The following is a 21,197-nucleotide window of genomic DNA, read 5'->3' as shown; positions in this document are numbered from 1 at the left end:
TTTTTAGCATAGCATGCACTGGAAAAATAAAATCGCTGTTTAGAAATAATACTTGTTCAGCACCAGGACACACAGTCTCTACCTTAAGAAAAAAAAGGTAGTAAGTTTTTGGGGAACTCCAGGGAAAACAATATGTGAATTAATTTCAGTTTCAAAAGAACAGCAGGAATTATTAAGGTAAAAATATTTATGTTACTGTGATGGAACTGCCACATTTTATCAGTGTGACCAGTAGCACTCTCTAAACAACAGCTGCTAAAGAAATGTACACGAGAAATGTGGGAGTTCTGTGGAAAATGGAATTTTTGTATTCTAGCTATTAGATTTTTTCTTCCCCAATCATTACCTTCTCCTGACTCTTGCAAGATGTGGGGTTTTTGGATAAGTTGTAAATTCATGGTTAAATGAGGCACCCTTTGACTGGGCGAAAGCTGTGTAAACATGAAGTTACGAATACTCTGCATTGGTTTGAAGGGTGGGACCATAAAACACCGGCATTATCATGATGATGGTATTTTTTTTTGTAATAGCAGTTTCAAATGACTGCGTGAAATTAGCATAAGGTCGAAATTACTCCACTCTGTGCAGTTTCTGTAGTTTCAGTAAGAGGAAAAAGTAACATGGATTCATTGTCATGTATACTATGTGAGATCTTTGGCTTTAGAGGCAGGCTCAGTTGGCTTTGGTCCTCACTAACTGTGTGAGATCTTGGGCAAGTCACTTCAGCGCTGGTCCTGTGTCCTCCTTTGGAAACCAGGAAAGCTAAGTGTTGACTATTCACGGCAAGAAGGGTTCACTCAATCAGTATGTGCATGCAGTGTTCAGCAAAGTGCCTGATTCCTAGTGGTAGCCTGAATGGTAGCTTTTCTTATGACACTATTATACTCTCAGCTCTGCACTGGGGAAGGATCTGCCTGCATTGCTGTATAAATATTTTCTTATTTAAATGGTAGTTGCTAACTTGTCATTTGACCTTTCCTTACAGTTATTTATGTATGTGTTGTAATACACTTGAACTTTACTAAAAGTGAAATCTACTTCTTTCAAGTTTACTGCCTAGCAGTCCCTTTTAGAGATGCTTTGCTTTGGCAGGTAATGGTCTGTCCCTGCTCTCATCACACCACAGGGCTTATTCACTGTAAGGAAGCTGCACAACATTTTGAGCACTACAACAGTTACAGAAAGCTGTAAAGTGCGTTGTCTGTCTTTGAAGAGATCTGGGGGAGGATTATTGACATCTTTTATGCAGAAGAGGAATCATCCTGAAATACCGAGGAAAGGCTTAACATACATATGGTAACTGATAGGACATGCTGATTTAACTGTTTAATGAGTACTTCCTGTTAACTCTGCCCACCCATTCTTCCATTGCACAGTGAAATAGACAACATCTGAAATTCCGCATAAGGGTGACCAAATCCTATAAACAAGGAAATGAAGGAGAGAATCACTAGGGTTTCATTATAGTATCTTTCCTTGCCTCTCAGGTCCTTCCAAGTCAACTCCTGAACATCTGAGTCCATATCCACCTCGCCAACATACTTGTTTATACATTGATGTTCTGGTTTGGATTTTGCGTCTCCCCATGGCGCCATGTCCTTCATTGAATTTCACTTTGCTTTAATCAAGAAAGGCCTGGTTTTGCCACAGTGTGAATCCTTTCAGTAGTAAATGTTTTACTAAGAACTGTTGTTTTTATTTTCTGAAAAAGTCTTTATTTGTATGCCCTTTCTCTCTCTCGCTCTTGCTCTTCACTGCTGCACACATGCACAGCACAAATACAGGTGGACAAACCAGCATCCATACAAACCTCTTGGGCTTCCGTCCCATGGTGTCATCCCATGCCTCACAATTGCCTGGGATACAATTATTCCAGAGACTTCCAATGCAAAGCCATGTATCATATATGCTAAGGAACCCCTTGCAGTTCCCTAGCATATAAATGGACACATTAAATGGATGCATTAAATCCTGATATAAGCAACAAATGCATTGGGTGTGATTCTTACCTGCTCAACAAAAAGGAATCATGCAATCACTCTATATCACCATGTGTCATCTTGAGTTTGCAGAAACACCTGAGGAAGCCCCCTCCTTGCTGTCCCGATGGTCCTGTGCTTTCAGGGCATCAGAAGGTGAAAAGTGATTGAAGACGTAAACTTACTTTTTTTAATAGCAAATATTTAAAGGGAAAACTTTTCCCCTGACCTAACGCTTTTAGCCAGTAGGGTTATCATGTTCCTGTTACATATGAGTAGAACTTGGCTGAACTCATACTAGGTGAACATTTAACACCAATACAAAGCCAGCTAATAGACAAATCAATATTTCAATGAAACAGATTAATTAATAAGATGCTGACTTACTATGACCCAAAACTGTAGAATAATTGGTGGATATCTGGGTGCCCCCCCTTTTTTCCTTTTCCCCTCATTGGGTGTTCTGGATGGAACTTGGCATTAAATCTTTTATTTATGACTGCCTTTGGCTCTCTCTGTCTACCTCTACCATTTGTCTGTCTCTATAGTCATTTGCTTCTGAATTTAAAGCATGAAAGAGAATGAGGGGCAAGGCTTAGCATTTGCTGGCAGTGGTGGGGAAGGGAAGTGTGGATTTTGCTAATACTCAATTAGAATTAATTTATCCTGTTCAGGTTCACCAAGTGCATCCTCTGCTCTAATGCTTAACAATGACTTAGACTCATAATGCAAAGAAGTATTATTAAAAATACACCAAGGAGTTCCCCGCTCTGGCACAATGGGTTAATGATTCAGCTTGTGTCTGTGGCATTGCTGCTTCAGTCCCCAGCCCAGTGTGTATGGTTAAGGAACTGGTGTTGGCCCAGCTGTGGCTTAGGTCACAAGTGCAGCTCAGACTTGATCCCTGGCCCAGGAACTTCCATATACCATGGAGGTAGCCAAAAAAAGCAAAAACAAACAGAAATACTGAAATTAACAGCATGAATTGCACCTAAAAAATTTCTATATGCAACCCAGTGCCTGCACCCTGCCTAGGGTCCTAGGCAGTCAAACTATTTCATTAGGCTTTGATGAGGTCTGAACCAGACTGAAGCTGTGTGTGAGCATCAGGAAACTATTTCTCCTCAGAAGACTCTATGCTCTTATAAAAGTCTTTAAATAGCTCTGATTAGTAGAGAACTCCTGTCAAGTAGGGAAATGACATTCAGAGACACATAGAAAGTCAAAATATTAGTTACAGTTTACCAAAGTGAAAAAGAATGGGTGATAGTGGTTTTCTGGTCCGTCTCTTTCTTTGCACAAAGAATATGATCAGAATTTTCTTTCTGTCCTGATGTATTTTTAACTCAAGGACGTTGAGATACAGTCTAGGGTTGGAAAGACAAATTTTATCTGAAATTCTGATTCCTGTTGATTCATAGTAGCTGCCTAAGGTGTTGATTTGAGAGGGTTGTGATGTCATGATATCTGGGTCCAGTTAAAAAAATTTTTAGAAGTGTTGCCATAAATGAAGAGTACTTTCTGCCACAAGGTGGGGAGTTGGGCAGGGAGGATGGGAAGAAAGATATACTGTATGATAGAGATGTACTTGCTATATATAAATAACTGAATCTAAATAATATTGTGTGTACTTTTAAAAGGTCATTGCAAGGGTGAAATTGTACATTATAGATGACAGATACTGGCTAATTGTTTATCAATCTTTTCCTCTCAAACAAAACTGCAAGTTTCAGTCTCTGTTGAAGTTAGGTGTGTCCATATATGAGTTCTAGAGAAATAGAATATATGTGTAGAAATGGCATCATTTCCAAACACAAAAGGTAAATCCTTGCACACAGGGTTTTCCATCCTATTTGTGTGCACTGGCAGAAGGAATGGAGAGAACTTGGGTCAGAAAACCTAGAAGGGTGTGTGGAAATGAGAAGGGGCCTGGATCCCTTAATGGCTGCGTGGATCAGAAGCCTCCCCCAGGCCCTGGCTTTTGCCTGCCAACCTTCATTGACCTACAATGGACAAGAAACACACTTTGACTGCATGGATCACCTCATCAAGGTTGGTTGCCTACACTGAATCATACTGTATTATGGTAAAACTTGTGATAAAACGTGAAGCACACCAGAAGTCTAGATTAGAACTACAAGCTGGAAAAGTACATAATTTCCCTTTCTAAGCACATTATATGTTTTCACATCTGCTGAGAAGACTTCTCAGAGAATTCTTTCTCTTCCATGAGATAGACAGGTTGAGTGCTTCCCTTCTTCATAAATCAGGCTTATGCTGCCAACTGTCTGTCTGGCTCAGTCCTCCTCAATGGTGACAGTGACATTTGAATCCAGGGCAGCCACCAAAACCACATAGGGTTGATCTCAGGGGTGAGCACAAAGTTTGAGTTTTAATCTGAGCCTTGAAGAGAAGAGAAGCCATATAAAGAGCCCAGGACAGGGTCCCCCTCTCCCAGCCCCACCCCCCAGCACATACCTGCTCAACCGAGTCACTTTCCTGCTTTGGAGTTCCCATCTCTGCCGCCTTGTGCTCACTGTGTGGCCTCCTCTAATCCCCAGGTGATTTGATCTTCTCCTCTCATTTTCTCCCCAGCACTTTCCTATTTAGGTTTTATAGAATTTATTTTTCCTTTCCTAAGTGTAATTTTCTGTATCTATCTTATTTGAATTTCATTTCATGTAATCCCTCCAGTGCATCCAGGCCATTTTGGATTCTAAACGTGTTGTTTCATTCCTGACAGCTGGGTATTCATTGTAGACTACAAATATATACTTAACTGTGATGTCCACACACTTATAAATAGAAAAGTAAAACCAGAGTGAAAGTTAGAAGAGGCAGTAACTGTCCACGAGCCTAGTCCAATGAGTACTAACTTGCTCTTGCAATAAGCAGCTAGAACAAAGGGAAAAATGACTTAGATTGCTTGCCTCTGGACCCACCCCCAATCTCTAAGGAGATCTTTGTTTCTGAATATCTTACTCACTTTCCTCTCCACAGACCCACTTTCCTTGCTCCATTGGTAGATCACAGGGCAGGACATGGCTGCCAACACTCCAAGGTCTTGTACCCTCCTCTGTTCAAGAAATTGGCTACCTTAGTAGTTCAGAATATTAGAAGAATGAGAGAGTGAAAGAAATAAAGTGAGAGAGAGAGAGAGAGGCTCCTCTTGGTCCAACTTGGTCAGGCTTTCACATCTGATCCAATAAACTCTAGCAAAGAGAGTGAAGGGATGGAGTAAGAATAAGGCGATGGCATCCCAAACCTGTGGATAAATTAAGGAGAAACATTCTGTATCACGCACTATCCCCAAAAGATCTCCCTACAGTGGTCAAAGTGAATGGTAAAGGGACATAAAGAAATAAAAGAAAAGCGAGAGAAATTTAACTTCTTTTGAACCTGAAATTCAAAAAAAGCCTATGGGGAATTCCCCTTGTGGCTCAGTGGGTTAGGAAACTGACTGGTATCCATGAGAATGTGGGTTCAATCCCTGGCCTCACTCATTGGGTTAAGGATCTGGCATTCCTATGAGCTGTGGTGTAGGTTACTGACATGGCTTAGATCTGGTGTTGCTCTGGCTGTGGTGTAGGCCAGCAGCTATAGTTGCAATTCGACCCCTAGTCTGGGAACTTTGACATGCTGCAGGGGCAGCCCTAAAACAGCCAAAAAATTTTAAAAGGCTCTGTATATGCACGTATTTATATAATAAGTGACATGCAACACACTTAGTGAATACATAGTATTTACATGCACTATGCCAGGCACTGGAGTAGCCTGTGTTCCCAGGGAGGTTTCAGTCTCATGGGAAAAACAGACACAAATGAAGAACTGTTAAACTCCTATGTATGACAGTCCTAAAGCCCAGGGGACAATGATTAATCCAGAAAAGAAGAATGTCAGGAAGTCTTTGTGGAGGAGGAGATGCCTAAGATGGCTCTGAAAGGTAGAATCGGAAGTGGACTGACGAAGGATGGGTGAGCAGGCCAGCATGGGTGGAGGCCTGACCATGAGAAACAGTGCAGTGTGCTCTGGGAAGGGTAGCCCAGATTTGCTAAAGCATGAGGAGGTAAAGAGAGAAAAGCAATAGAGAGAAAGCAAAGGGCAGATTTTTAAGAGCCTTATTGGTCACGTTAATAAATCCAGACATGAACCTAAGGACCCTGGGGAACCCTGGAAGTAAAAGAGCAGAGGCATGACACCACCAGATTTGGGTCTCACACAGATCCCCTGGCAGATAAGTGGAAAATGGATTTGAGGGGAAGACAATCAGGGAGCCAGGGAGATTGGTTAAGTAACTATTTCAGTAACGTGGGGGAAAGATGGGGATGTCAGCCACAGCAGAGCAGCATGGATATTCATGAATTTGACAGAGAGCCATTAACATTTCTTTTGTGCATGTACTCTACTAGATATCTTCTGTGGTCCATCTTATTCAATCCCCAGAAACCTATGATACTGTCTGATACTATGATATTGCAGGTGAGAAAGTAGAGGCTCAGACTCCTGGCCAAAGGTCTCCTAGCCAATTAGTGGCAAAGGCAATATTTAAATCCAGGTCACTCTGACAACAACCTTTGGTCATTACCCACCATCCCAGTGGTAATAGTGGTGAAAAGCAGGGCGACAGATCAGAAACATGTAGGAGCTATTATTATTCTGACTAGGCGATTTCACAGGTTGGGGAATAAAGGGGAGGAACACACCCAGGATAACTATGATGTTTTGAGCGTGGACGTCTGCAGTTCTGGGTGCAGGAGGACTGAATTTTATCCAAGTTCGAAAAGGGCCTTTGATGTTCATTTCAGTTGGAATGTTTCACCTGGAAACTAGTATTTTGTTAATAGCACCCTCTCCCGACCCTGGCCCTTCCATCTTCTGTGGCTTGTCAGCCTCACCATCCCTCCTGGCCTGGGCTCCTTGGCCAGTGTTTCCAGCTCTCTGCTTTACTATTCCTGCAGTCCCTTTGTCCCCTGACCTTGCACTATGCCTACCTCATCAGCTGCTTTCCCTGGATCACACTGACTGTCCATTTACCCTATACCAGCTCTTGGAAAGCCATGCAGTGATACCTGCAAAACCCAGCTAGATCCAATGCTTTCACTCACCTCCATCCTTTCCCTTGTCTCCCATCAACCTCCCGCTTCTGTTCTACACAAAGCCCCTCCTCTTAGACCCTATCCAGATACCTGCTCTTGGGAATCAAGGTCATGCAAGTCAAGGTCAATCAGCTCAACTGTCGCACCTCCACGTGCCTTTCTGTCTTCACCCATTCCCCTCTCTCCACTCCTACCTCAGAGAAAGAGGTGGTTTCTCTCTTCTTGACACCAGCAGAGCCCTCATCTATCAATTGTGTGCGCAAACCTTTTTTTTTGGGGGGGGGGAGGGCGGTTAGGGCCGCACTTGCGGCATATGGAGGTTCCCAGGCCAGGGGTTCATTTAGAGCTACAGCTGCCAGCCTACACCACAGCTCACGGCAACGCCAGATCCTTAACCCACAAAGTGAGGCCAGGGATCAAACCACAACCTCATGGTTCCTAGATGGATTCGTTTCCACTGCACCATGACAGGAACTCCACAAACCATTTTTAATACATTTTTGAAAATGAGTGCATGGTGCAAATTCAGGTAAAATTATTATTTCTTTTTTTTTTTTTATGGCTGCATCTGGAGCATATGAAAGTTCCCAGGCTAGGCGTCAAGTCAGAGCTGTAGCTGAGTTTTACGCCACAGCCACAAGAACACCAACACCAGATCCCAGCCTCATGTCTGACCTACACTGCAGTTTGTGGCAACACCACATCCTTAACCCACTGAGCAAGGTCAGGGATCAAACTTGCATCCTCACAGAGAGGTTCTTAACTTGCTGAGCCAAAATGGGAACTCCTATTTTTAAATTTGTATCCTCTGTATTAAAAAAAAAATTGTCGTTGTTAGCAGAGTTTTCATGATCCCGCAATAAACTATGGGAAGGTCTAAATTTCCCTCATCCTACCTTGGGTCAGGATGAAGTAGGTTAAGCTCTGATCAACTAGTTTTAATTAGCCCCCGAATGATGCTTCACTTTGATTACAAAGCTGCAGCCAGTGAATTACTGGGGGGGGGGGGGAATAAGTAGAACCAGTAAAGAAAGGCAAAAGTCATTAATACCTCAAAAACTAGGTCTTCTACTATATATAATATTAAGTTTTAAGATGCCACCAATTGTAGGAGATTTAAAAAAAAATGACTTGGGGGGAAGTTAAATGCACAAATGCAAATTGAATCCTGATTTCAGAAATGTGAATATGAAAATGGGAAGAAAAATGGATTTTAGAAATAAGACTGTAGGATTTTTATTCAAACCTTGGAGCTAAGTCTAATTTGGGCAGTTAGGAAATTCTTAGGCCACAGTGCCCTCTGTGAAGAGTTTTGCCTTATTTTTTGTATTACAGGAAAGTAAAGTCTGAGGCCCAGAACAGCCACTTCCCTCTTAGGTTAGGAATGGTTTTTGTGATGCCTTGGGCAGATGATCTTCAAAACATAAACACAGCTTCAGAAAAGACTGAAGCACCACAAGGAAAGAAAAGCTCATAATTTAGGAGGCTTTTTTGAGTATGGAATAAAACATGAATCTAGACATAAGCAAATGAGAACACATTTTTCAGTTGTTCTACCCCAGTAGGAGTTTAGTGGAGAAAACAATTTATTTGCTCTAAAATGACAGAATATTTCTCAGCAAACACCCATATGTGTTAGCGTGTGCATGTTTCCCTTATTAAATGATAAAATCACTCCAGCTCTGGATTTTAGTGTCTTCCTGCTGGAAGCGTTTGCTTGCACAAATTAAGCCCCAGACTCAAACTGGACAAAACTATTTTGCTATCTGATAGGTTCATGGTTTGTGTTGCTCTGGGTCTGCATATATGTGTGTGTGTGCGTATATATATATTTTAAGAAAAGGATACAGCAGTGTTTGGCATGTTCCGTGGATGTGCTGCTCCTAATCTGTGTTTATTAGAATGTGTTGAATTCCCAGAGCCTCTGCCATGTTTTCTATCTCTCTATGGAGATGTTGTTTTTGCTCTCTTCTAAAATATAACACTGGCAAGAGGTGCCAAATCAACAACCTAGAAGTCAGGAAGCTCCTTTTTACTATGAAGCTGTAGTACTCCCTTTGGGTTTCTGTGCCAGAGCTGGCTGGGAGAGCTCTAGTTTCAGCTTCCTATTTAATTTGGCTTGTACTCTCTTCCTGGTGAATCATTGTACTAGTTTGCACATAGGGCGATCTCTTGGACCAAGCACATACAAACACGGGCACACACACGTGCACTCATGTGCCAGTGCACATATGCACACACTTGCACTCATATGCATGCATATCATGCACTATGTTCGCATGCATGCATGTGCATGCATGCAACATCTACCTATGCATGCACATCCATATGCACACATAGGTCTGAGTGTAGTACACATGTATGCACACCCCTGATATGCATGAACATACATTCACACACAGATCAGATGCCCTTTTCCTCTTAAACTCTCCCACTTGAATTTTTTCCTTTTTTTTTTCTTTTTTTTCTTTTTACATTTCCCATTTTCCCCTCAACCTCCTCAATATTGAGTCTCTTTTGAAGATATCGGATAGTTCATCACTGTGAAGAATATGATATTTCTACTGACAAGGCCTGGATCTCTGTCTTTACCAGATCATTGAACAGTCCTGGGCACCAGGTAGGGGAGTATTCATAACCCACCTGAGTAGAAAAGACACGAAATCATTGCAGCTTAACCCTGAAGAAGCGTGGGTCACCTTGGCCTTGTCTTCTGACTCGGGCTGTCTGTGTTGTAATAATTGAGGGACATGGAATTGAGCTTCCGCCGCCTCCTTCTCTAGGCCCAGGGCATCCTCACACATAAGGCTTGACTTGTGTTTTCTACATTTTCTCCCAAATATTTCTTTATGAGGGATCTTGGTTTTCATGTTCCAGCATTTCCCCCAGGGCTCCAGAGTTTGCGTCAGACTGAAGAGAGAGGTTTTTAAAGTGTTCTCCTGCGGGGGCAGGAAGGGGCAGGGGTCAGGGATGGTTTCCTCACTCTCTGTAGATCTTTGCTCTGATCTGCTTTTGTTTTCATGCATTGAGAAAGGGCATGGCCAGGTCCAACCTCTACTAAGTCGCAGTGGAAAAGAATGGAAACAAGAGGAGGAGGAGGATTGTGTCTCTTAGTTGAACAGCCCAAGTTCATGGACTCCTACCTTTCTTGTTGTGGGTAGACTTGGGCTTCCCAGGCCTCTGCGCTCAGGATGGTGTGATCTGTCAGCTTTCAAGCTAGACCCCTGCCAGGGAGGCTCCCAAACCACAGACAAAGTAAGAGGAACTGGTTTCATGACAAAACTGGACGAACAAAGTGAACAAACTGATTACGGCTGTTTATCAGCCAAACAGAGGAAACTTCTACCAGCTCAAATCCTATGAGAGTCTTGCAATATTTTCCCATTCTTTTGCCTACCACCCTGAACCCAGACGCTGTCCCCAAAGTCATGTCACTGGGGCTACTTCTACAGCTCGGCACTGTCGCTTTTGTCCCCAAAGTTAGTGGGATTTGAAACACGGCATAGTGGGGACTTCCAAGGTTAGTTTAGAAAGGTCCAAACTCTTGATATATGTATGACTACCTAAACACTTTGTACCCCTGTTGATGACTGCTAAGCAACATACCCTGTATTGTTAATAGAGCAGTGAGTGCCTACTTCATAATAATTTTTGTGTTAGGCTCTCAGGATGTGAAGGGAACAGAACATAGCCCCTGAACTTAGAGATGATGGTCTTGGAAGAGATGGGAAAGTTCATATTATAGGGGATCTGTAGTGTATAATAAATGGGCAAGTGTTGAGGCTAGAGAAAAGGTATCAGGAAGGAAGGTGACTTAGCAGAGTGGGATCCAGAAGATACATTTGAAATTATATCTTAGAGAAAGAAGAGGGTTAGTCAAATGAATTTACCTGGAATGGCAGGTGCATGCAGAGGGATATGTGTGTGTGTGTATATACACTCTTATGTGTGTATATGTACATAATATATGTAATACATAATATGTATTTCTAATATATAATACATAATATATAACCAACTCTTTCTTCAGGGATCTTCTACAAAGTCTGCATCTGGAGGTGGGTTGTGTGTGCTACTTGCAGAAGCCCTGGTAGAGAAGGGGTGTCTAGAAAGGCCATGACTAACCCATTTTATCCAAAAGGAACCATTGAAGGATTTAAAGCACTAGAATTAAAATCATTTCATTGCTTCAACTTCTAGGATGTTTTGGGCTTTATGGGTATGAACACACATTTTCGACAGAATCATCCCAAGACTGATGAATTTTTATTGAGAAAATATTTCCTAGGCGCAATGAGATTAAAGCAACTTGATTTCCCAATCAATTTCATACACCTCTCCATACAGAACCCATCCATCCAGGGTGAATGATGGGGTCATATCTTCTTTGGAATCAAAATGACAGAGAAGAAAATTCAAAGCAGCAAAGGAAAAACAAGAGTGAGTTTAAAACCTGCCTCTTGAGGGGGTTTCATTGCTTAGAGCCTATGCGGACTATTGAATGCAAAATATTTTCTTGCCACATTTCAGTATTTGTTGGGAACACATGGAGTCCCCTTCAATTTAAGGATTCGTTACTTTAGACAGCTTCTACTCTTAGGGAATTGTTCTAGTTTTCTTATTCTCTCTAAAGCAACTGAAAATGTTTCAAATGGAACTTTGAAGAAGGGGGACCGTAGAAGTCTAGCAACTGGGCACCCTTTGCTTGTTGCCATCACAAACAAAGGAGGGGGAGCTCGAGGGGAAGGTAAGATCTCTCCGGCCATTACTCACATCAAGCGGCAGCTGCCAGAGTGTGCTGGGAGCCTGAGGCTCTGCCAGGCCATTGACGAACATGGTCCCCTGTTCATCCCACATCAGCCTAGACACAGGCACCTGGAGAGGTCTTTTGTTGTAGGAACAGTGACTGCTGTTGTGAAGGCTTGAAAACAAGTCCCTTGAGGGTTGATGATGACTAGTAAACTGTATTCTGAGGGATCCCGAGGTGTCTCTTGAACAGTCATGCCTTCTCCAGCAATCTGCTAGTCTGTCGAGTGCAGCTTTCATCTCCTCGGAACACCACCCAGTTCTCGTTGTCGTGTCGTGTCTGTGAAATGTGCATCTGTCTCCGGTGCCTTTCATCTGTGCGTCGATTACCAGGATTCAAGTGTTCATCAGCAATGGGTTCATGTCAGTTGGAATTAACAGCAGTCTCACTCATTGGCTTTTATTGTTAATATTTACATAACTTCCAGATTGTGGCCTTTGGGTAAGGAGACCGCAGGAATGCAAAATGAGCCAAGGTTGAGAAGCTCAGAAAGTTGCTTCTTTCTTTAAAAAAAAAAAAAAGTGTTGTATTTATGTTTTTAATAAATGAAATGAGTGGCTTCCAGGAAAACTGACCAAAATAAACTAGAAGGTTTGGCTTTAGGTAAGTCTTAGCAATCCACATCAATGCTAAGCAGTCGTGTTTGGGAACTGGGTCCACTCACCTTTTGGTGAAGCCATGCCTGTGCCTAAAATATAGAAATCAGAGGGACAAAAATCAGTTTTAAGTCTTTCTTTGTTACCTTTATTTTCAAGTTGGTCAAATTTACATAAAGCTATCTTTACTCAACCATTGTATATTTTTCTAAAATGACCAAAACCCCACTCACATGCTTTCTTTGATTTTTATTTTCAACTCAGTATTTTGAGTGCCTTATCCTTGGCTGTAAAGTGATCCTTCCTACCTCCTCAGTTTTGAAGTCTCGAAGCAAGATGGTTTAGAAATAAATGGAACATATTCTCAAATATTCTAAAATTACCCAAGAGTTGTATTTGAATGATTTCGTTGGCACACTCTTGATGCACAGAATTCTTTGCCTCCTTGAATGCTTATTAATTTTCACTAGAATGCTATAGTTTTTACATCATCTGTGTCTTTTGAGATTTCATTAAAGCTTAAAATATAAAGATGGGTTCCTGTTTCTTGAGAAAGCAGTATTTCCCCTTTCTGGTGTAAAGGACCACGGTCTTTGAAATCAGCGCTCAGTGACAGAACTGTGCCTTTGGGTTCACCTCTCTGCGTCTTGGTTTCTACATCTGCAAAATAGGGGTGAAAATAAACAAAGACTGTAATCTCTCCAGCACAGGAACTCTATTTCCTCGTAGGTGCTGCCCCAAAGCAGACTTTGAGAATAAGCAGAACTTCGCTCTAAAAAACCAGTGTCATTTGAGTTGGATATACAGTGGCAAATACATCTGGCAAATACCTTGACCTTTTAAGGTTTTAGCCCTGCTCATTTGCAAGGGAGTTTTAATTTAAAATAGGTGACTTCTAAAGTTTTTGCTAATCTGAAATTCTGAATATCTATCATCCAAATATGAATTCGATTTTAGTGGTTTCCTAAATCCATGAGACACAGCTACCTTCAAATAAGGGAAACCCCAACTCTCTTTGCAGAGTCAGGCAGAGAAAACCATCATCTAGTTTGTTCATTGTGTGTATGTGTGTGTATATAATATATATAAAACATATCCCCGTAATTGCCTCTATCCCTCTTTCTGTTGGTGTGGAACTGACCCAGCTCTGAGGACCTCCACTGAAGCTATTCTGTGTGAAAAGAACGTTGCCAGGCTTATTGTCTGACAAATTGGGTCCTGTTCCTGGGCCAGTCACAGAGGAGCTGGTGACCTGGGCAAGTTGCAGCTTCTCTGAGGCTCAGTGTCTGCATCTCTGAAAAAGGTAATCACCTCTGTCCTTTCTGCCTTGCCAGAGACAATGTATGTTAAAGCATTTAGAAAAACCTCCTGCGAGGAACAAATTCCGATGAAACATCGGTAGTATGGAAAAACACAGAGCCTATATAACCCTCTGGGACCGAAAGGGGCTGGAGTCAAATATGTAATTTAAAGACAGGTTGAGTGGGGTTTGGTATCGAAATTATTTTATCCATTGTGTGATGGAAAGAATATGGGTTTTTGAAGTCATACCATAGATCAGGATCCACACAAATAGAAACCAATTTCCAAACACAACAAGGTAGATTTCAGGTAAGAAAGTCTAGTTTGAATCAATGGTTTAGTTGAATTTTTTTTCTGCTTCAAAATTTACCAGTTTTGAGACCTTTGTCATTTCACTTAACCTTGCTGAGTTAGCTTCAACTTCCACATCTACCCAAAGGTGATACTAACAATAGTTTTTCAGCTTTTTGGATATGAATTAGACACACGTAAAAGTAGGTAGAGCACAAAGAAAAACCCCAGAGACACACATGCCCCAAAGAAATACTGGGGATTGTTTCGAGCTTTTACATTTTTTAAGCAGACAACTAAACCAGAACTCAGTCTATGTGTTATTGATGCATTTTTTAAATTTCTAGTGTATATAAAAAAGGAAGGATGAAAAGACTTCTACCCAAAAAAGAAAGGATGGATAGGGAATGTAATTAAGTCGGAAGAGGTGAAAGCAATTATTTGTCTGAGAGGGGCTCCCTTTCCTAATAAAACAAACATTGCCGTTCAAGGAGAAGCTTCAGCTGAAAAGACTTTTTGAAATGGCTTGACCTGCATGCTTGTGAGGATCCCTCTGGACCAAGTTCTCCTCTTGGGTCCGTGCCCGTGGACTCAGTGCCTTACCACAAAGGACCAGATAGAGAGGAAAGATGGCTCTTGGATGACCAGTATTGAGATTTTTAGGGCAACACTAAGACGTAAGGAAAATTCCTACGTGTTTGAGCTCAGAGGGTCCTGGAGAGCAGAAGTAGTCCTGGAGCAGCTTGAATTGGGTTTCCACAGGGAAAGAATGTGTATCTGAAGGGGTGAAAGGTAAAATGAATGTTTGATGAGCTGAAAATGAGTATAGAATGAAAGACAACCAGCAGCCTAAGCCCTGGATGATGGCTCTGCATAAGGCTAATAACAAGAAGGAAGTAAAATCTAAGTAACCAGAATAGGTGTAATAAAGTACACAAAAAACAGTCTTCCTAGAGGCTGACAAATCATCTAGAACAATGATTCCCAACCAGGGGGCAACTGTGCCCCCCTTAAAGGCTTTGGCATTGTCTGCAGACATTTTTGTTGCACAGAACTGGGAGGTGGAGTACTACTTGCATTTAGTGGATAAAATCCAGTGATGCAGCCAAATATCCCTAAAGCACAAGATAGCCCCCAGTCCCAACAAAGAATTACCCAGCCTAAGATGTCAAGAGTACCCAGGTTGAGAAACCCAGCTCTAAAAAGGCATTTTCTCAATTCCATTCCATGAATGTGCCACATGGTAATGATATGTGAGGCATGGCAGGTGAGGGAGGGAAGGGGGAAGGAGTGGTTTGGGAAGTAGAATGCCCCACATTTATGGGAACTTCTGTGACCTACAAATGTAAATAGGTTTCTTTACTTATATGTGAGTGGTTAATAAAAAGAGGGGGAGAAAAAAGAAAGCACTGCCCAAAGCAATTTTCCTAGAAATAACTTTGTAAGTTATACGTGTTCCACAGAACACAGCATAGGAAACGGTAACCTAGCATTTCATGTTAATTACTGTGTGGTAGGATATGCCATGGCATCTCCTTGAAAAAAAGTAGGCTTAATCGACCTTCAAGTGTTTAAGCACACACACATGTGTGCATACAAAACTTAGCCACGCATTTGAACAAAAGTGTGGGGGCACAGAAGATTTCATCTTGATGAAGAATACATCAGCTTGATGCTTGGGGCAGTGAGAAAACTAAAAAATGTTCTTGTTCATGGTTCCTTCATACCATCTCCAGCAGGCGTTGAATGTCTCATCATTGTGCCACAATGCTAATACAGCCATTTCCCCTGTAGGCACTCAATCCGTTTGTTGAACTGAATTTATTGTTGATACTTAAGTGATTCTCCCCCCCTCCCCATGATAAGTGAGTAGTTTACAGCAGATGCTCACATCGGATGGCTTTGTTTGTAAAAGGATTCTGTTCACTTGCGTTTTTTTCACTCTGAAATATTGCATTTATTTATTTCAGTGCATCTTCCTAGAAGATGTATTCAAACGAGAGCCCAAATAATGTATACTCCCTGGTTGAATGCAAGGACATCATTTAAATCGAGGTGTTGGGTTGACATCAGAGCTTTTGAGGGAAAGTAGAAGCCCAGCGGAAGAAGGGGACAATTTATGATGGTTTGCGTATTTTACAGAAGCTTTAAATTCCCTTGGTTACACAAATGTAATATGCATTACTCCGAAGAGGATATGGACGGAGCTTTGTGCAGGCAAGGAAGTTGGGTGTGTGCTGTGTTGGAATGAAATCAGCAGTAATCTGTTACAAATGGCAGTTTATTAGGAAATAGGCATGTGTACTTAGCATAATAAATCCCCTCATTCTAGTAGCCCAATTACTTAATTTTCTAGGAGAAAACTTCTATCTCATCTCTCCTTTGATCCTACTTACTATAGTATTAAGGGATTAAAAGCCTTAGGACCTTTTGTCCTTCAGTCATTCATTAGCTTGATGTTAGACCTAATCCCCATTTCCATTTGCAGAGAAGTCAGTTAATAAAATCAGCTATCATTATTTCACAGGTTTAAAAAAAAAAGTAATACATCACTTGAAAAGAATGTGGAAAATTTTTCAGTGGTTTGAGTGGTTCAGTTTCCTAGCAAATACAACTAAAAACCTTAATATTAGTTTTGTGTATCACTATCATCACAGATTGCCACAAAGAGTCACATAAATAACACAGATGTATTATTTTATGGTTCTGCTGGTCAGAAGTCCAACACGACTTCCACTGGGATAAATCCCAGTGTGGGCAGAGTTGTGTTTCTTTCTGAAAGTTCCAGAGGAGAATGTGTCCCTTGCTTTCTCTAGCTTCTGAAGGCTGTCCCACAGTCCTTGGTTCACAGCCCCTTTGTCTTCAAAGATTACCCACACAGCTTCTCTCTGACCCTGCTTTCATTGTCTTATTTCCCTCTGACTAGGGTCAAGAAAGTTTCTCCATTTATAGAGATCCATGGATTAGACCAAGATAATCCAGGATAATCTCCCCATCTCAAGGTCCTTAATCTTAATCACTGGTGCAAAGTCCCCTATGCCATGTAAGGTAACAAATTCACAAACTCTAGGGATTAAGACGTGGAGTGGACATCTTTGCGAGTTCATTATCCTACCTATCATGTCTATGTCCTTGTTTCCAACATGATTAGAGAGCAATTCCAAATGATTGTCAAAAATCAGAAAAGCATATTTCAAAGTGTTTTGATAGCATTAGTTGTTACTTTTGCAGCTTTAAATTAACTGGACCTGAAATCCTCATCTCCATTTTTTTCTCCCATTCATGGTTTAGAAATAAAGCTCCTGCAGATGCTAAGGAGGATTTGTCCCAGGACTAGCAGTAAGTAGCAGACATTGGTAGAACAGCTCTCCTGTCCATTTCCAGATGTGAAGACCCACGTGTCCCCCTTTTAGCCTGTGTGCCTTGCTCAGCAAAGATCAACTGTGTCACTTCTGCCTTCCCTCAGGTGCTGATTCGTATATGTAGACGATTACCGGTGTCAGCAAGCATGTGGCTATGGCTGGCTGCATGATTAGCTGTTAATATTTGGTAAAAGGAATCATTTGAACCCCATCAGGATACCCATCAGAGATAAGCTGATCTTTGAGCAGATGAAACCAGGCTCTCTAATGTGTAGGATTCTGTGGCTAGAATAAAGAATTACTCATTTTCCATGAAAGCTGTGGAAAATGGACCCTTGCTCATTTATGACTCCTTGTTAATGACTAAAAAGGAGGAGAAGGGTTATAGCTGAAAGAGTTGAAAAATCTTCAACCTTTTATTAAAGTTCTTAAAAATGTTTCTACATTGACTTTAGATCTTTTTCCTAAATTCCAGAAGATACATGTCTTTAGTATGACTAGTCATGGAGAAACGAGGCAATTTGCTGGTAGTGAAAGTGTGATGAGGCAGCCAACTACAGAACCCTCTTTGGAACTAGAATGATGGTATTAGATTTCTTTATCCCTGAAGGACTTGTACACTGTAATCACTGCATCTGTCTTTTAAATACACATGAGGTTGTGTGTTCAGTAATTATAACTCTATTGGCACGCTTTTTAAAAATTAAGGCTTTTTTTTGGTCAGTGCTTAGAAACCACACTTTTCTGTCCTACTGTTGGCTGATGCTAACTAAGCGAAGAAAAAACAACAACAACAACAAAATTAGAAGGTTAGCCTCTGGGGAAGGCACATGGCTCCTCTTATAAAAAGTTTCTTGTATCTGTGGCTTTGAACCCCATCAGGATACCCAGAACCAGACGCTTGGCCTGATTTTTGGACCCCGCATCCTCACCTCATGCCTCTGTCTCCCTTTCGACTCTTCTGTGGTCATGTAGGGCTCCTTTCTGTTTCTGAAAAACGCCAAGTTCTCCCGTTTCTAGATCGTTGCACTTGAAGCTCCTGCCTGTAAGGCTGGCTGTCCTTCCATGCCTTCATCTGTACATGTGTTCTCAGTATAGCCGCTAGAGGGCGCTTGATACAGTCTGATCTGTCACTGCTTTGCTCCCAGTCTTCTAATGGCCTCTAACCTCACTGGAGTCCTTACAGGGACCTCAAAAGCCCTACACAGTCTGGCCTCAGTTACCTCTTTGACACTTTCTTCTGCCCACTTCCCCTCATTCTCACACTCAGATTTCCTCACATCTCTCTAATCCGCTGGATATTCCATTTCGAGACCTCTCCCTTCACTGTCCCTGATATAACAGTCTTCCCCTAAATGTCTGCAAGGCCTCCTCCCTCCCTTCCCTCATTACTGCTGTACTTTCAGGTTCTAGAACAAGCATTCAGTAGGTGCTCAATAAATGTATGCTGAATGCACAAATAAATAAAAGTAAGTGTTACTAGTTCATGGAACCTCTTTACAGCCCTGTTTATAGTCCTCCATATATTCTGTAATTCATCACCCTCTATATTTCTTTCAGAGCCCTTATCCTGCATATTTGCTGGTTTTCTGTATCCTTTACTAAGACGTCAGCTCCTAGGAACAGGGACCATGATTAACTGCTTCATTGCTATGACCTTAGCACTTAGTGCCATCAGATGATTGGGGCTCAATACATGTTTGTTGAATAAATCTGAACAAAAACAAGACTTCATTGACTAAATTTAGATGTACACCCCACTGGGCAGGAACTTGAATATAATGTAGATGGTGTCCAGACGGGCTGAAATTTCAGTGTTCCCCCTGACTGAGGTATAAAGATACATACTCCACTGCCTTTCCCATTCTGAGCAATTGATCAGAAGTTAGTTTCCTGAGTACTTTGTAATTTACCCAGGATAATTGTGGCCATGAAACCAGAGATTGGTTGCTTTTTTTTTTTTTTGTCTGTCCTTACTTTATACATTTCATGGTGTCTTGTATTGGGAAATACTGTACAAATACCACTGTTTATGTAGCACACTTACTAGGCTCCAGTATGACGCTCCTTCCTCTCTAGCAACCGCCTTGTCATTGGCTTTGGAAAATACATTCTAAGGGCAAAATATTGGTCTTTCCATTTACTTGCTCTGTGATTTTGGGCAAGTTTCTTAACCTCTCTGAATCTCCTCATGTATAAAATCAGATTTTTAAAAAATCTATGAGGCTTATATTTCTTTTTTGAATATTTCATTGAGCATCTGCTATGGTCTGAGCATCAGCTAGACACTAAGGGAAGAGTAATGTATTAGACAAATAAGATGCCTGTCTTCATGTAGCTTTCTATCTATTGTGGGTGACAACACAGTAAAGTAAGAAGGAGACAACTAAGGTAGTAAGATATTTTCAATGAGGGATGTTTTCAAAAAAATAAACCCAGAGTGACAGAATAGAGAGAGGAGGTAAATGTGGGAAAAAGAAAGACACCACTTAAGGTGGGGTTGTCAGAGCAGACTTTTCTTTATGCTGAGGTCCAAATGCAAAGGTCCCAGGAAATAAAGTTCCAGGTAGGGATAACAGTAAATTCAAAGTCCTTTTGGTGGCCAGGAGCTAGGTGGTTTAGGGACCAAAAAGATGGCTGTTGTGGCTGCAGTAGCAGTGAGCCTGGTACTAAATGAGTTTAGCGAAGTTAAAAGAATGGCTCCTGAAGGGAACAGCATGGCAAAGTGTTCTGGAGGAATCATCTCACCCCTGCTTCTGGCCTTGAGTGATTTGTCAATAAATTTTAAATTTCTCCTTTTTCAAGTTCAAATTTTCCAAGTAGAGGGACTATATTTATTCTCCAATATAATAAAGGGCATGAACAAAGGTATATTCAAGTAATTTGTTGTGCTTGTGTGAATTTGCATTATTATCAAATAATGATTTTAATTAAAGGCACAGAAAATTGATTCTTATTAAAATGTGATAACTTTTTAATCCAAATGTGAGCAAGTGTTTTCCCCTGGATTAATGCAAGCATAGTTCCTATAATATGGTAGAAAATGAATCATGCTATCTTAAAAGAGTTATTTGGGTTTGGATATTTTCAAGAAAAGTCTGCATTGATAAAATTCCTAATATATATTATACATATTAGGAATATGTGTATATATGTGTGTGTGTTTATATTTCCTGAAAGCCTATGTGAATAAACAAAAGGATCTGAAGGTCTTTGGAAATGTTTAAAAAATAAGTATTTTAATTAACTGGCATATTTGTTTATTCTCTCAACAAATACTCAGTGTTGGTGACTATGTATTATGCCTCATTCTAAATGCTTATTAATTAGGCCCAAGTTTTGTGGATTTTACAGGCTAAATACCTCTAGTGTACATATAATTGTTTTATCCCCACAAATACCACTGTCTGTCAGATGCCCACCCTCCCTCACTGTATTTCTGCAGCAGCTTCCTAATGAGGGCTCCTCAAATGCAAATCTGCACTTTTGCTCCCTAATTTCAAATCATCCTTGGCTTCCCAGTGCCCTGAGTGGGAAGTTTAATTCATCTCCCAAGGGCTGCATCACATGTCCATCCCAATTCCATGTCTAGTGGAGTGCCCTGCGGATGCCCAGCCACCTCTATCTGACTCAGTTATTATGCTCCATTGTCGTTGCTGCCTGTTCAGCCCCTAACTAGATGGCTAGCTGATGGGGCAGGTGTTACAACTGTGAGGTTCCTCTTTAAATCCCCAGTGTGGGGCACCCTGCTTAGCACAACGCAA

At 41.3% G+C, this 21,197-nt stretch overlaps 1 protein-coding gene and 1 long non-coding RNA gene across 50 annotated transcripts in view; both read left to right on the top strand.

Moving 5' to 3' along the window:
- The window catches only part of TENM2 (teneurin transmembrane protein 2), a 1,290,011-nt gene that overhangs the window by 710,518 nt on the left and 558,296 nt on the right, over nt 1-21,197 (top strand). The gene's annotated exons all lie outside the window — the stretch shown is intronic.
- Nucleotides 13,624-21,197, top strand: part of LOC146395648 (uncharacterized) — a 100,630-nt gene continuing 93,056 nt past the window's right edge. Inside the window, exon 1 of the long non-coding RNA XR_014830907.1 lies at nt 13,624-13,781. This is a non-coding gene — a long non-coding RNA (uncharacterized LOC146395648). The remainder of the gene's footprint in view (nt 13,782-21,197) is intronic.

This window comes from Sus scrofa, chromosome 16 (genome assembly GCF_054392235.1).
Source record: "Sus scrofa isolate SSC_HxYL_T2T_F1_AM1 chromosome 16, Sscrofa_HxYL_maternal_Yorkshire_Landrace_v2.0, whole genome shotgun sequence".
Classification (NCBI taxonomy): Eukaryota; Metazoa; Chordata; class Mammalia; order Artiodactyla; family Suidae; genus Sus; species Sus scrofa.
Note: the sequence above shows the minus strand (reverse complement) of the source record. Positions and strands in the feature narration are given on the sequence as shown.